Source organism: Pseudophryne corroboree, chromosome 5, assembly GCF_028390025.1.
Source record: "Pseudophryne corroboree isolate aPseCor3 chromosome 5, aPseCor3.hap2, whole genome shotgun sequence".
Classification (NCBI taxonomy): Eukaryota; Metazoa; Chordata; class Amphibia; order Anura; family Myobatrachidae; genus Pseudophryne; species Pseudophryne corroboree.
Genome location: NC_086448.1, coordinates 19340963 through 19357303, shown reverse-complemented (window position 1 = coordinate 19357303; position 16341 = coordinate 19340963). Strand labels below are relative to the sequence as shown.

General features: G+C 43.7%; 1 protein-coding gene across 4 annotated transcripts in view; it reads left to right on the top strand.

Annotated features, from left to right (window-relative positions):
- The window catches only part of ARHGAP39 (Rho GTPase activating protein 39), a 549832-nt gene that overhangs the window by 197303 nt on the left and 336188 nt on the right, over positions 1-16341 (top strand). The window lies entirely within an intron of this gene.

Below are 16341 nucleotides of genomic sequence, written 5' to 3'. Positions count from 1 at the left end.
TAAGGTGTACTTCCCATAGAGCGGTGTCAGGCATCACGGCACTGTGATACATTGTAATGTGAAGACAACGCTAGTACATACTCCAAAGCAAAAGATCTTTTCCTAAGCGCTTTTAACGATTCTAGCTGTGCTTTCCAAAATGAAACTGATCAGCCAATCAGCAAATACAAACTCCACACAAAAAATTATTTTGGAATCTTCACAGCGCCGTTAAAATCAGCTCCACATTATAACACCAGGAAACTTTCCATATGCCACACTGCTTTAAATTCCCACACTATTCTCCAAGGGAAATTCCCGTGGGGAAAGTCTCACAGTCTAACACCAGCGTTTTATCGTGCAGGTACTCCCCTTCTATCTGGATTTAGCTGCCAGACATGCTTTGCAATCACGGGTTACCTTCCCTGCTTGTCGTCCCACCGAGCTCCGTCCTGACGTGAGAATGTTAACCGCTGCAATCGTCTATATCTCCGCGACTCCTGTTCCCGGTTCACTCCTCTCATAAAATAATGACCGAAATCACCTATCCGTCTGGCAGCTAAATCCAGATAGAAGGGGAGTACCTGCACGGAAAAACGCTGGTGTCCTGGAGGTCCGGTGAGATCAAAAAAGTATATTACCGAACTGTAATCGCATATTACCGCCTGCAAACCGGAGAGCGTTTTTAGAAGTTCTTAATGAGTGGATTATAAATAAATTTTTATTTTTATTTTGATCTGGAGAGACCGGACTGTGCTTCTTTGGAATTGAAATTGTGTTTTAGACTGTGAGACTTTCCCCATGGGAATTTCCCTTGGGGAATAGTGTGGGAATTTAAAGCAGTGTCGCAAATGGAAAGTTTGCTGGTGTTCTAATGTGGAGCTGATTTTAACGGCGCTGTGAAGATTCCAAAATAATTTTTTGTGTGAACGTTAGTACATAGCGGGGTACAGACAACTATGCAGGAACTGTAACATTTCTTTCTACATCATTTTATGAAGAATTGATCTGTATGTCCTAACAGGACACGTTATAGTTAAATGTTACAAACGAGTACACTTGCACCTATCCCCAAATCACACAGAATTGCCCCATTTACAATACCACAGACTTTGCTACTTAGCAGCGAAACACCAAGGGCCTAATTCAGACCTGATCACTCGCTAGGGTTTTAGCAGCGCTGCGATCAGATTGTCGCCGCCTATAGGGGAGTGTATTTTCACTTTGCAAGTGTGCGATCGCATGTGCAGCCGAGCGGTACAAAAACACTTTGTGCAGTTTCTGAGTATCTCAGAACTTACTCAGCCGCTGCGATCACTTCAGCCTGTCTGGGACCGGAATTGACGTCAGACACCCGCCTTGCAAACGCTTGGACACGCCTGCGTTATTCCAACCACTCCCTGAAAATGGTCAGTTGCCACCAGCAAACGCCCTCTTCCTGTCAATCTCCTTGCGATCGTCTGTGCGAATGGAATCTTCGTAAAAGCCATCGCACAGCAATGATCCACTTTGTACTCGTGCAACGTGCATGCGCATAGCGGTGCATGCGCAGTTCTGACCTGATCGCAGTGCTGCGAAAAACGCTAGCGAGCGATCAGGTCTGAATTACCCCCTAAGTACCTAGGGGCTAATTCAGACTGGATGGCTGCAGCGGCAGCAATCGCACTCTGAATACCTATGTGGAGTGCGCACATGCACCCCGGAAGCCCAGTGAGATGCTAACAACATCTCTGGGCTGCGATCAACTCTGCTTGATTGACAGGTAGAGGCGGTTGTGGGGCGTGCCAACGCCGTCGGAACGCCGTTGGCGTGGCGCGGTCCGGACAACGCTGGCGTGTCCGTACCGTTGGTGGGGCATGCCATGGTGGCTGCATGACATCACACGCAGCCGCTGCGATCCGGGATGCGGCGGATAGCCGCCTGCCAGCGTGCAGGAGCCGCGTTGGCAGGGAGCTACTCGTCAGGTGCAAAAGCATCGCCACCAGGCAATGCTTTTGCACCTGTGGGGTTGGGGGGGTGGGGCATGGCCTGACATGCGCGGCATACTAACCCTGTGCTGGGCATAGATGTGCTAAATTTAGCACATCTACGATCAGATCTGAATTACCCCCACCCCCCCTAGTACACTAGAAGCGAGCTGGGACGACGCAGTATTGAGGAAGACTTAGCACAATGAAGGGGATAATAGCAAAGCTGAGGAAAAAGGGCACTATCTAGGGTAAAAAGGCAAGAGGCAGGTCTGACGGTGGAATATAGAATATTATGGGGAGTTTGGAATGTTTACTGCTCCAGTAGATTATGGAATATAGAAGATGCTGGGAAGTTTGGAATGTTTACTGCTCAGGTAGATTGTGGAATATAGAAGATGATGGGGAGATTGGAATGTTTATGCCTGGGTAGATTGTGGAATATAGGAGATGATGGGGAGTCTGGAATGTTTACGCTCGGGTAGATTGTGGAATATAGGAGATGATGGGGAGTTTGGAATGTTTACTGCTCAGGTAGATTATGGAATATAGAAGATGATGGGGAGTCTGGAATGTTTACGCTCGGGTAGATTGTGGAATATAGGAGATGATGGGGAGTTTGGAATGTTTACTGCTCAGGTAGATTGTGGAATATAGGAGATGATGGGGAGTCTGGAATGTTTACGCCTGGGTAGATTGTGGAATATAGGAGATGATGGGGAGTTTGAAATGTTTACTGCTCAGGTAGATTGTGGAATATAGGAGATGATGGGGAGTCTGGAATGTTTACGCTCGGGTAGATTGTGGAATATAGGAGATGATGGGGAGTTTGCAATGTTTACACCCGGGCAGATTGTGGAATATAGGAGATGATGGGGAGTTTGAAATGTTTACTGCTCAGGTAGATTGTGGAATATAGGAGATGATGGGAAGTTTGGAGTGTTTACTGCTCAGGTAGATTGTGGAATATAGAAGATGATGGGGAGTTTGCAATGTTTACTGCTCAGGTAGATTGTGGAATATAGGAGATGATGGGGAGTTTGCAATGTTTACACCCGGGCAGATTGTGGAATATAGGAGATGATGGGGAGTTTGAAATGTTTACTGCTCAGGTAGATTGTGGAATATAGGAGATGATGGGGAGTTTGCAATGTTTACTTCTCAGGTAGATTGTGGAATATAGAAGATGATGGGGAGTTTGCATTGTTTACGCCTGGGTAGATTGTGGAATATAGGAGATGATGGGAAGTTTGGAGTGTTTACTGCTCAGGTAGATTGTGGAATATAGAAGATGATGGGGAGTTTGCAATGTTTACTGCTCAGGTAGATTGTGGAATATAGAAGATGATGGGGAGTTTGCAATGTTTACTGCTCAGGTAGATTGTGGAATATAGGAGATGATGGGGAGTCTGGAATGTTTACGCTCGGGTAGATTGTGGAATATAGGAGATGATGGGGAGTTTGCAATGTTTACACCCGGGCAGATTGTGGAATATAGGAGATGATGGGGAGTTTGAAATGTTTACTGCTCAGGTAGATTGTGGAATATAGGAGATGATGGGGAGTTTGCAATGTTTACTGCTCAGGGAGATTGTGGAATATAGAAGATGATGGGGAGTTTGCAATGTTTACGCCTGGGTAGATTGTGGAATATAGGAGATGATGGGAAGTTTGGAGTGTTTACTGCTCAGGTAGATTGTGGAATATAGAAGATGATGGGGAGTTTGCAATGTTTACTGCTCAGGTAGATTGTGGAATATAGAAGATGATGGGGAGTTTGCAATGTTTACTGCTCAGGTAGATTGTGGAATATAGAAGATGATGGGGAGTTTGCAATGTTTACGCCTGGGTAGATTGTGGAATATAGGAGATGATGGGAAGTTTGGAGTGTTTACTGCTCAGGTAGATTGTGGAATATAGAAGATGATGGGGAGTTTGCAATGTTTACTGCTCAGGTAGATTGTGGAATATAGAAGATGATGGGGAGTTTGCAATGTTTACTGCTCAGGTAGATTGTGGAATATAGAAGATGATGGGGAGTTTGCAATGTTTACGCCTGGGTAGATTGTGGAATATAGGAGATGATGGGGAGTTTGAAATGTTTATTGCTCAGGTAGATTGTGGAATATAGGAGATGATGGGGAGTTTGGAGTGTTTACTGCTCAGGTAGATTGTGGAATATAGGAGATGATGGGGAGTTTGGAATGTTTACGCTCGGGTAGATAGTGGAATATAGGAGATGATGGGGAGTTTGCAATGTTTACGCCTGGGTAGATTGTGGAATATAGGAGATGATGGGGAGTTTGAAATGTTTACTGCTCAGGTAGATTGTGGAATATAGGAGATGATGGGGAGTTTGGAATGTTTACGCTCGGGTAGATAGTGGAATATAGGAGATGATGGGGAGTTTGGAGTGTTTACTGCTCAGGTAGATTGTGGAATATAGAAGATGATGGGGAGTCTGGAATGTTTACTGCTCAGGTAGATTGTGGAATATAGGAGATGATGGGGAGTTTGCAATGTTTACGCCTGGGTAGATTGTGGAATATAGGAGATGATGGGGAGTTTGAAATGTTTACTGCTCAGGTAGATTGTGGAATATAGGAGACGATGGGGAGTTTGGAGTGTTTACTGCTCAGGTAGATTGTGGAATATAGGAGATGATGGGGAGTTTGGAATGTTTACGCTCGGGTAGATAGTGGAATATAGGAGATGATGGGGAGTTTGCAATGTTTACGCCTGGGTAGATTGTGGAATATAGGAGATGATGGGGAGTTTGAAATGTTTACTGCTCAGGTAGATTGTGGAATATAGGAGATGATGGGGAGTTTGGAGTGTTTACTGCTCAGGTAGATTGTGGAATATAGGAGATGATGGGGAGTTTGGAATGTTTACGCTCGGGTAGATAGTGGAATATAGGAGATGATGGGGAGTTTGAAATGTTTACTGCTCAGGTAGATTGTGGAATATAGGAGATGATGGGGAGTTTGAAATGTTTACTGCTCAGGTAGATTGTGGAATATAGGAGATGATGGGGAGTCTGGAATGTTTACGCTCGGGTAGATTGTGGAATATAGGAGATGATGGGGAGTTTGCAATGTTTACGCCTGGGTAGATTGTGGAATATAGGAGATGATGGGGAGTTTGAAATGTTTACTGCTCAGGTAGATTGTGGAATATAGTAGATGATGGGGAGTTTGAAATGTTTACTGCTCAGGTAGATTGTGGAATATAGGAGATGATGGGGAGTTTGGAATGTTTAAGCCTCGGGTAGATTGTGGAATATAGGAGATGATGGGGAGTCTGGAATGTTTACTGGTCAGGTAGATTGTGGAATACAGAAGATGATGGGGAGTTTGGAATGTTTACTGCTCGGGTATATTGTGGAATATAGTAGATGATGGGGAGTCTGGAATGTTTACACCCGGGCAGATTGTGGAATATAGGAGATGATGGGGAGTTTGGAATGTTTACGCTCGGGTAGATTGTGGAATATAGAAGATGATGGGGAGTCTGGAATGTTTACACCCGGGCAGATTGTGGAATATAGGAGATGATGGGGAGTTTGCAATGTTTACGCTCAGGTAGATTGTGGAATATAGGAGATGATGGGGAGTTTGGAATGTTTACGCTCGGGTAGATTGTGGAATATAGTAGATGATGGGGAGTCTGGAATGTTTACACCCGGGCAGATTGTGGAATATAGGAGATGATGGGGAGTTTGCAATGTTTACGCTCAGGTAGATTGTGGAATATAGGAGATGACGGGGAGTTTGGAATGTTTACGCTCGGGTAGATTGTGGAATATAGGAGATGATGGGGAGTTTGCAATGTTTACGCCTGGGTAGATTGTGGAATATAGGAGATGATGGGGAGTTTGAAATGTTTACTGCTCAGGTAGATTGTGGAATATAGGAGATGATGGGGAGTTTGGAGTGTTTACTGCTCAGGTAGATTGTGGAATATAGGAGATGATGGGGAGTTTGCAATGTTTACGCCTGGGTAGATTGTGGAATATAGGAGATGATGGGGAGTTTGAAATGTTTACTGCTCAGGTAGATTGTGGAATATAGGAGATGATGGGGAGTTTGGAGTGTTTACTGCTCAGGTAGATTGTGGAATATAGGAGATGATGGGGAGTTTGGAATGTTTACGCTCGGGTAGATAGTGGAATATAGGAGATGATGGGGAGTTTGCAATGTTTACGCCTGGGTAGATTGTGGAATATAGGAGATGATGGGGAGTTTGAAATGTTTACTGCTCAGGTAGATTGTGGAATATAGGAGATGATGGGGAGTTTGGAGTGTTTACTGCTCAGGTAGATTGTGGAATATAGGAGATGATGGGGAGTTTGGAATGTTTACGCTCGGGTAGATAGTGGAATATAGGAGATGATGGGGAGTTTGGAGTGTTTACTGCTCAGGTAGATTGTGGAATATAGAAGATGATGGGGAGTCTGGAATGTTTACTGCTCAGGTAGATTGTGGAATATAGGAGATGATGGGGAGTTTGCAATGTTTACGCCTGGGTAGATTGTGGAATATAGGAGATGATGGGGAGTTTGAAATGTTTACTGCTCAGGTAGATTGTGGAATATAGGAGATGATGGGGAGTCTGGAATGTTTACGCTTGGGTAGATTGTGGAATATAGGAGATGATGGGGAGTTTGCAATGTTTACGCCTGGGTAGATTGTGGAATATAGGAGATGATGGGGAGTTTGAAATGTTTACTGCTCAGGTAGATTGTGGAATATAGTAGATGATGGGGAGTCTGGAATGTTTACACCCGGGCAGATTGTGGAATATAGGAGATGATGGGGAGTTTGCAATGTTTACGCTCAGGTAGATTGTGGAATATAGGAGATGACGGGGAGTTTGGAATGTTTACGCTCGGGTAGATTGTGGAATATAGGAGATGATGGGGAGTTTGCAATGTTTACGCCTGGGTAGATTGTGGAATATAGGAGATGATGGGGAGTTTGAAATGTTTACTGCTCAGGTAGATTGTGGAATATAGGAGATGATGGGGAGTTTGAAATGTTTACTGCTCAGGTAGATTGTGGAATATAGTAGATGATGGGGAGTTTGAAATGTTTACTGCTCAGGTAGATTGTGGAATATAGGAGATGATGGGGAGTTTGGAATGTTTAAGCCTCGGGTAGATTGTGGAATATAGGAGATGATGGGGAGTCTGGAATGTTTACTGGTCAGGTAGATTGTGGAATACAGAAGATGATGGGGAGTTTGGAATGTTTACTGCTCGGGTATATTGTGGAATATAGTAGATGATGGGGAGTCTGGAATGTTTACACCCGGGCAGATTGTGGAATATAGGAGATGATGGGGAGTTTGGAATGTTTACGCTCGGGTAGATTGTGGAATATAGAAGATGATGGGGAGTCTGGAATGTTTACACCTGGGCAGATTGTGGAATATAGGAGATGATGGGGAGTTTGCAATGTTTACGCTCAGGTAGATTGTGGAATATAGGAGATGATGGGGAGTTTGGAATGTTTACGCTCGGGTAGATTGTGGAATATAGTAGATGATGGGGAGTCTGGAATGTTTACACCCGGGCAGATTGTGGAATATAGGAGATGATGGGGAGTTTGCAATGTTTACGCTCAGGTAGATTGTGGAATATAGGAGATGATGGGGAGTTTGGAGTGTTTACTTCTCAGGTAGATTGTGGAATATAGGAGATGATGGGGAGTTTGGAATGTTTACGCTCGGGTAGATAGTGGAATATAGGAGATGATGGGGAGTTTGGAGTGTTTACTGCTCAGGTAGATTGTGGAATATAGAAGATGATGGGGAGTCTGGAATGTTTACTGCTCAGGTAGATTGTGGAATATAGGAGATGATGGGGAGTTTGCAATGTTTACGCCTGGGTAGATTTGTGGAATATAGGAGATGATGGGGAGTTTGAAATGTTTACTGCTCAGGTAGATTGTGGAATATAGGAGATGATGGGGAGTCTGGAATGTTTACGCTCGGGTAGATTGTGGAATATAGGAGATGATGGGGAGTTTGCAATGTTTACGCCTGGGTAGATTGTGGAATATAGGAGATGATGGGGAGTTTGAAATGTTTACTGCTCAGGTAGATTGTGGAATATAGTAGATGATGGGGAGTTTGAAATGTTTACTGCTCAGGTAGATTGTGGAATATAGGAGATTATGGGGAGTTTGGAATGTTTAAGCCTCGGGTAGATTGTGGAATATAGGAGATGATGGGGAGTCTGGAATGTTTACTGGTCAGGTAGATTGTGGAATACAGAAGATGATGGGGAGTTTGGAATGTTTACTGCTCGGGTATATTGTGGAATATAGTAGATGATGGGGAGTCTGGAATGTTTACACCCGGGCAGATTGTGGAATATAGGAGATGATGGGGAGTTTGGAATGTTTACGCTCGGGTAGATTGTGGAATATAGAAGATGATGGGGAGTCTGGAATGTTTACACCCGGGCAGATTGTGGAATATAGGAGATGATGGGGAGTTTGCAATGTTTACGCTCAGGTAGATTGTGGAATATAGGAGATGATGGGGAGTTTGGAATGTTTACGCTCGGGTAGATTGTGGAATATAGTAGATGATGGGGAGTCTGGAATGTTTACACCCGGGCAGATTGTGGAATATAGGAGATGATGGGGAGTTTGCAATGTTTACGCTCAGGTAGATTGTGGAATATAGGAGATGACGGGGAGTTTGGAATGTTTACGCTCGGGTAGATTGTGGAATATAGTAGATGATGGCGAATTTGGAATGTTTACTGCTCAGGTAGATTGTGGAATATAGTAGATGATGGGGAGTTTGGAATGTTTACTGCTCAGGTAGATTGTGGAATATAGGAGATGATGGGGAGTCTGGAATGTTTACGCGTGGGTAGATTGTGGAATATAGGAGATGATGGGGAGTTTGGAATGTTTACACCCGGGCAGATTGTGGAATATAGGAGATGATGGGGAGTTTGCAATGTTTACGCTCAGGTAGATTGTGGAATATAGGAGATGATGGGGAGTTTGCAATGTTTACGCTCGGGTAGATAGTGGAATATATAGGAGATGATGGGAAGTTGGGAATGTTTACGCTTGGGTAGATTGTGGAATATAGAAGATGATGGGGAGTTTGGATTGTTTACGCTCGGGTAGATTGTGGCATATAGGAGATGATGGGGAGTTTGGAATGTTTACTGCTCAGGTAGATTGTGGGATATAGGAGATGATGGGGAGTCTGGAATGTTTACGCTCGGGTAGATTGTGGAATATAGGAGATGATGGGGAGTTTGGAATGTTTACTGCTCAGGTAGATTGTGGAATATAGGAGTTGATGGGGAGTTTGGAATTTTTACGCCCGGGCAGATTGTGGAATATAGGAGATGATGGGGAGTTTGGAATGTTTGCTGCTCAGGTAGATTGTGGAATATAGGAGATGATGGGGAGTTTGGAATGTTTACACCCGGGCAGATTGTGGAATATAGGAGATGATGGGGAGTTTGCAATGTTTACGCTCAGGTAGATTGTGGAATATAGGAGATGATGGGGAGTTTGCAATGTTTACGCTCGGGTAGATAGTGGAATATATAGGAGATGATGGGAAGTTGGGAATGTTTACGCTTGGGTAGATTGTGGAATATAGTAGATGATGGGGAGTTTGGAATGTTTACGCTCGGGTAGATTGTGGAATATAGGAGATGATGGGGAGTTTGGAATGCTTACTGCTCAGGTAGATTGTGGAATATAGGAGATGATGGGGAGTTTGGAATGTTTACGCCCGGGCAGATTGTGGAATATAGGAGATGATGGGGAGTTTGGAATGTTTACTGCTCAGGTAGATTGCGGAATACAGAAGATGATGGGGAGTCTGGAATGTTTACGCCCAGGCAGATTGTGGAATATAGGAGATTATGGGGAGTTTGGAATGTTTACGCTCGGGTAGATTGTGGAATATAGAAGATGATGGGGAGTCTGGAATGTTTACGCCCGGGCAGATTGTGGAATATAGTAGATGATGGGGAATTTGGATTGTTTACTGCTCAGGTAGATTGTGGAATATAGTAGATGATGGGGAGTTTGGAATGTTTACTGCTCAGGTAGATTGTGGAATATATGAGATGATGGGGAGTCTGGAATGTTTACGCCTGGGTAGATTGTGGAATATAGGAGATGATGGGGAGTTTGCAATGTTTACGCTCAGGTAGATTGTGGAATATAGGAGATGATGGGGAGTTTGGAATATTTATGCTCGGGTAGATTGTGGAATATAGGAGATGATGGGGAGTTTGGAATGTTTACTGCTCAGGTAGATTGTGGAATATAGAAGATGATGGGGAGTTTGGAATGTTTACTGCTCAGGTAGATTGTGGAATATAGGAGATGATGGGGAGTCTGGAATGTTTACGCCTGGGTAGATTGTGGAATATATGAGATGATGGGGAGTTTGGAATGTTTACGCTCGGGTAGATTGTGGAATATAGGAGATGATGGGGAATTTGGAATGTTTACTGCTCAGGTAGATTGTGGAATATAGTAGATGATGGGGAGTTTGGATTGTTTACACTCGGGTAGATTGTGGAATATAGGAGATGATGGGGAGTTTGGATTGTTTACGCCCGGGCAGATTGTGGAATATAGGAGATGATGGGGAGTTTGGAATGTTTACCCCCGGGCCGATTGTGGAATATAGGAGATGATGGGGAGTTTGCTATGTTTACGCTCAGGTAGATTGTGGAATATAGGAGATGATGGGGAGTTTGGAATATTTATGCTCGGGTAGATTGTGGAATATAGGAGATGATGGGGAGTTTGGAATGTTTACTGCTCAGGTAGATTGTGGAATATAGAAGATGATGGGGAGTTTGGAATGTTTACTGCTCAGATAGATTGTGGAATATAGGAGATGATGGGGAGTCTGGAATGTTTACGCCTGGGTAGATTGTGGAATATATGAGATGATGGGGAGTTTGGAATGTTTACGCTCGGGTAGATTGTGGAATATAGGAGATGATGGGGAATTTGGAATGTTTACTGCTCAGGTAGATTGTGGAATATAGTAGATGATGGGGAGTTTGGATTGTTTACACTCGGGTAGATTGTGGAATATAGGAGATGATGGGGAGTTTGGATTGTTTACGCCCGGGCAGATTGTGGAATATAGGAGATGATGGGGAGTTTGGAATGTTTACGCTCGGGTAGATTGTGGAATATAGGAGATGATGGGGAGTTTGGAATGTTTACGCTCGGGTAGATTGTGGAATATAGAAGATGATGGGGAGTCTGGAATGTTTACGCCCGGGCAGATTGTGGAATATAGGAGATGATGGGGAGTTTGCAATGTTTACGCTCAGGTAGATTGTGGAATATAGGAGATGATGGGGAGTTTGGAATGTTTACGCTCGGGTAGATAGTGGAATATAGAAGATGATGGGGAGTTTGGAATGTTTACTGCTCAGGTAGATTGTGGAATATAGAAGATGATGGGGAGTTTGTTATGTTTACTGCTCAGGTAGATTGTGGAATATAGGAGATGATGGGGAGTCTGGAATGTTTACACCTGGGTAGATTGTGGAATATAGGAGATGATGGGCAGTTTGGAATGTTTACGCTTGGGTAGATTGTGGAATATAGGAGATGATGGGGCGTTTGGAATGTTTATTGCTTAGTTAGATTGCTTAATATAGGAGATGATGGGGAGTCTGGAATGTTTACGCTCGGGTAGATTGTGGAATATAGGAGATGATGGGGAGTCTGGAATGTTTACGCTCGGGTAGATTGTGGAATATAGGAGATGATGGGGAGTTTGGAATGTTTACGCTCAGGTAGATTGTGGAATATAGGAGATGATGGGGAGTTTAAAATGTTTACGCTCGGGTAGATTGTGGAATATAGGAGAAGATGGGGAGTCTGGAATGTTTACGCTGGGTAGATTGTGGACTATAGGAGATGATGGGGAGTTTGGAATGTTTACGCCTCGGTAGATTGTGGAATATAGGAGATGATGGGGAGTTTGGAATATTTACGCCTGGGTAGATTGTGGAATATAGGAGATGATGGGGAGTCTGGAATGTTTACGCTCGGGTACATTGTGGAATATAGGAGATGATGGGGAGTCTGGAATGTTTACGCTCGGGTACATTGTGGAATATAGGAGATGATGGGGAGTTTGGAATGTTTACGCTCTGGTAGATTGTGGAATATAGGAGATGATGGGGAGTTTGGAATGTTTACGCTCATGTAGAGTGTGGAATATAGGAGATGATGGGGAGTTTGGAATGTTTACGCTCAGGTAGATTGTGGAATATAGGAGATGATGGGGAGTCTGGAATGTTTACACCCGGGCAGATTGTGGAATATAGGAGATGATGGGGAGTTTGCAATGTTTACGCTCAGGTAGATTGTGGAATATAGGAGATGACGGGGAGTTTGGAATGTTTACGCTCGGGTAGATTGTGGAATATAGGAGATGATGGGGAGTTTGCAATGTTTACGCCTGGGTAGATTGTGGAATATAGGAGATGATGGGGAGTTTGAAATGTTTACTGCTCAGGTAGATTGTGGAATATAGGAGATGATGGGGAGTTTGGAGTGTTTACTGCTCAGGTAGATTGTGGAATATAGGAGATGATGGGGAGTTTGCAATGTTTACGCCTGGGTAGATTGTGGAATATAGGAGATGATGGGGAGTTTGAAATGTTTACTGCTCAGGTAGATTGTGGAATATAGGAGATGATGGGGAGTTTGGAGTGTTTACTGCTCAGGTAGATTGTGGAATATAGGAGATGATGGGGAGTTTGGAATGTTTACGCTCGGGTAGATAGTGGAATATAGGAGATGATGGGGAGTTTGCAATGTTTACGCCTGGGTAGATTGTGGAATATAGGAGATGATGGGGAGTTTGAAATGTTTACTGCTCAGGTAGATTGTGGAATATAGGAGATGATGGGGAGTTTGGAGTGTTTACTGCTCAGGTAGATTGTGGAATATAGGAGATGATGGGGAGTTTGGAATGTTTACGCTCGGGTAGATAGTGGAATATAGGAGATGATGGGGAGTTTGGAGTGTTTACTGCTCAGGTAGATTGTGGAATATAGAAGATGATGGGGAGTCTGGAATGTTTACTGCTCAGGTAGATTGTGGAATATAGGAGATGATGGGGAGTTTGCAATGTTTACGCCTGGGTAGATTGTGGAATATAGGAGATGATGGGGAGTTTGAAATGTTTACTGCTCAGGTAGATTGTGGAATATAGGAGATGATGGGGAGTCTGGAATGTTTACGCTTGGGTAGATTGTGGAATATAGGAGATGATGGGGAGTTTGCAATGTTTACGCCTGGGTAGATTGTGGAATATAGGAGATGATGGGGAGTTTGAAATGTTTACTGCTCAGGTAGATTGTGGAATATAGTAGATGATGGGGAGTCTGGAATGTTTACACCCGGGCAGATTGTGGAATATAGGAGATGATGGGGAGTTTGCAATGTTTACGCTCAGGTAGATTGTGGAATATAGGAGATGACGGGGAGTTTGGAATGTTTACGCTCGGGTAGATTGTGGAATATAGGAGATGATGGGGAGTTTGCAATGTTTACGCCTGGGTAGATTGTGGAATATAGGAGATGATGGGGAGTTTGAAATGTTTACTGCTCAGGTAGATTGTGGAATATAGGAGATGATGGGGAGTTTGAAATGTTTACTGCTCAGGTAGATTGTGGAATATAGTAGATGATGGGGAGTTTGAAATGTTTACTGCTCAGGTAGATTGTGGAATATAGGAGATGATGGGGAGTTTGGAATGTTTAAGCCTCGGGTAGATTGTGGAATATAGGAGATGATGGGGAGTCTGGAATGTTTACTGGTCAGGTAGATTGTGGAATACAGAAGATGATGGGGAGTTTGGAATGTTTACTGCTCGGGTATATTGTGGAATATAGTAGATGATGGGGAGTCTGGAATGTTTACACCCGGGCAGATTGTGGAATATAGGAGATGATGGGGAGTTTGGAATGTTTACGCTCGGGTAGATTGTGGAATATAGAAGATGATGGGGAGTCTGGAATGTTTACACCTGGGCAGATTGTGGAATATAGGAGATGATGGGGAGTTTGCAATGTTTACGCTCAGGTAGATTGTGGAATATAGGAGATGATGGGGAGTTTGGAATGTTTACGCTCGGGTAGATTGTGGAATATAGTAGATGATGGGGAGTCTGGAATGTTTACACCCGGGCAGATTGTGGAATATAGGAGATGATGGGGAGTTTGCAATGTTTACGCTCAGGTAGATTGTGGAATATAGGAGATGATGGGGAGTTTGGAGTGTTTACTTCTCAGGTAGATTGTGGAATATAGGAGATGATGGGGAGTTTGGAATGTTTACGCTCGGGTAGATAGTGGAATATAGGAGATGATGGGGAGTTTGGAGTGTTTACTGCTCAGGTAGATTGTGGAATATAGAAGATGATGGGGAGTCTGGAATGTTTACTGCTCAGGTAGATTGTGGAATATAGGAGATGATGGGGAGTTTGCAATGTTTACGCCTGGGTAGATTTGTGGAATATAGGAGATGATGGGGAGTTTGAAATGTTTACTGCTCAGGTAGATTGTGGAATATAGGAGATGATGGGGAGTCTGGAATGTTTACGCTCGGGTAGATTGTGGAATATAGGAGATGATGGGGAGTTTGCAATGTTTACGCCTGGGTAGATTGTGGAATATAGGAGATGATGGGGAGTTTGAAATGTTTACTGCTCAGGTAGATTGTGGAATATAGTAGATGATGGGGAGTTTGAAATGTTTACTGCTCAGGTAGATTGTGGAATATAGGAGATTATGGGGAGTTTGGAATGTTTAAGCCTCGGGTAGATTGTGGAATATAGGAGATGATGGGGAGTCTGGAATGTTTACTGGTCAGGTAGATTGTGGAATACAGAAGATGATGGGGAGTTTGGAATGTTTACTGCTCGGGTATATTGTGGAATATAGTAGATGATGGGGAGTCTGGAATGTTTACACCCGGGCAGATTGTGGAATATAGGAGATGATGGGGAGTTTGGAATGTTTACGCTCGGGTAGATTGTGGAATATAGAAGATGATGGGGAGTCTGGAATGTTTACACCCGGGCAGATTGTGGAATATAGGAGATGATGGGGAGTTTGCAATGTTTACGCTCAGGTAGATTGTGGAATATAGGAGATGATGGGGAGTTTGGAATGTTTACGCTCGGGTAGATTGTGGAATATAGTAGATGATGGGGAGTCTGGAATGTTTACACCCGGGCAGATTGTGGAATATAGGAGATGATGGGGAGTTTGCAATGTTTACGCTCAGGTAGATTGTGGAATATAGGAGATGACGGGGAGTTTGGAATGTTTACGCTCGGGTAGATTGTGGAATATAGTAGATGATGGCGAATTTGGAATGTTTACTGCTCAGGTAGATTGTGGAATATAGTAGATGATGGGGAGTTTGGAATGTTTACTGCTCAGGTAGATTGTGGAATATAGGAGATGATGGGGAGTCTGGAATGTTTACGCGTGGGTAGATTGTGGAATATAGGAGATGATGGGGAGTTTGGAATGTTTACACCCGGGCAGATTGTGGAATATAGGAGATGATGGGGAGTTTGCAATGTTTACGCTCAGGTAGATTGTGGAATATAGGAGATGATGGGGAGTTTGCAATGTTTACGCTCGGGTAGATAGTGGAATATATAGGAGATGATGGGAAGTTGGGAATGTTTACGCTTGGGTAGATTGTGGAATATAGAAGATGATGGGGAGTTTGGATTGTTTACGCTCGGGTAGATTGTGGCATATAGGAGATGATGGGGAGTTTGGAATGTTTACTGCTCAGGTAGATTGTGGGATATAGGAGATGATGGGGAGTCTGGAATGTTTACGCTCGGGTAGATTGTGGAATATAGGAGATGATGGGGAGTTTGGAATGTTTACTGCTCAGGTAGATTGTGGAATATAGGAGTTGATGGGGAGTTTGGAATTTTTACGCCCGGGCAGATTGTGGAATATAGGAGATGATGGGGAGTTTGGAATGTTTGCTGCTCAGGTAGATTGTGGAATATAGGAGATGATGGGGAGTTTGGAATGTTTACACCCGGGCAGATTGTGGAATATAGGAGATGATGGGGAGTTTGCAATGTTTACGCTCAGGTAGATTGTGGAATATAGGAGATGATGGGGAGTTTGCAATGTTTACGCTCGGGTAGATAGTGGAATATATAGGAGATGATGGGAAGTTGGGAATGTTTACGCTTGGGTAGATTGTGGAATATAGTAGATGATGGGGAGTTTGGAATGTTTACGCTCGGGTAGATTGTGGAATATAGGAGATGATGGGGAGTTTGGAATGCTTACTGCTCAGGTAGATTGTGGAATAT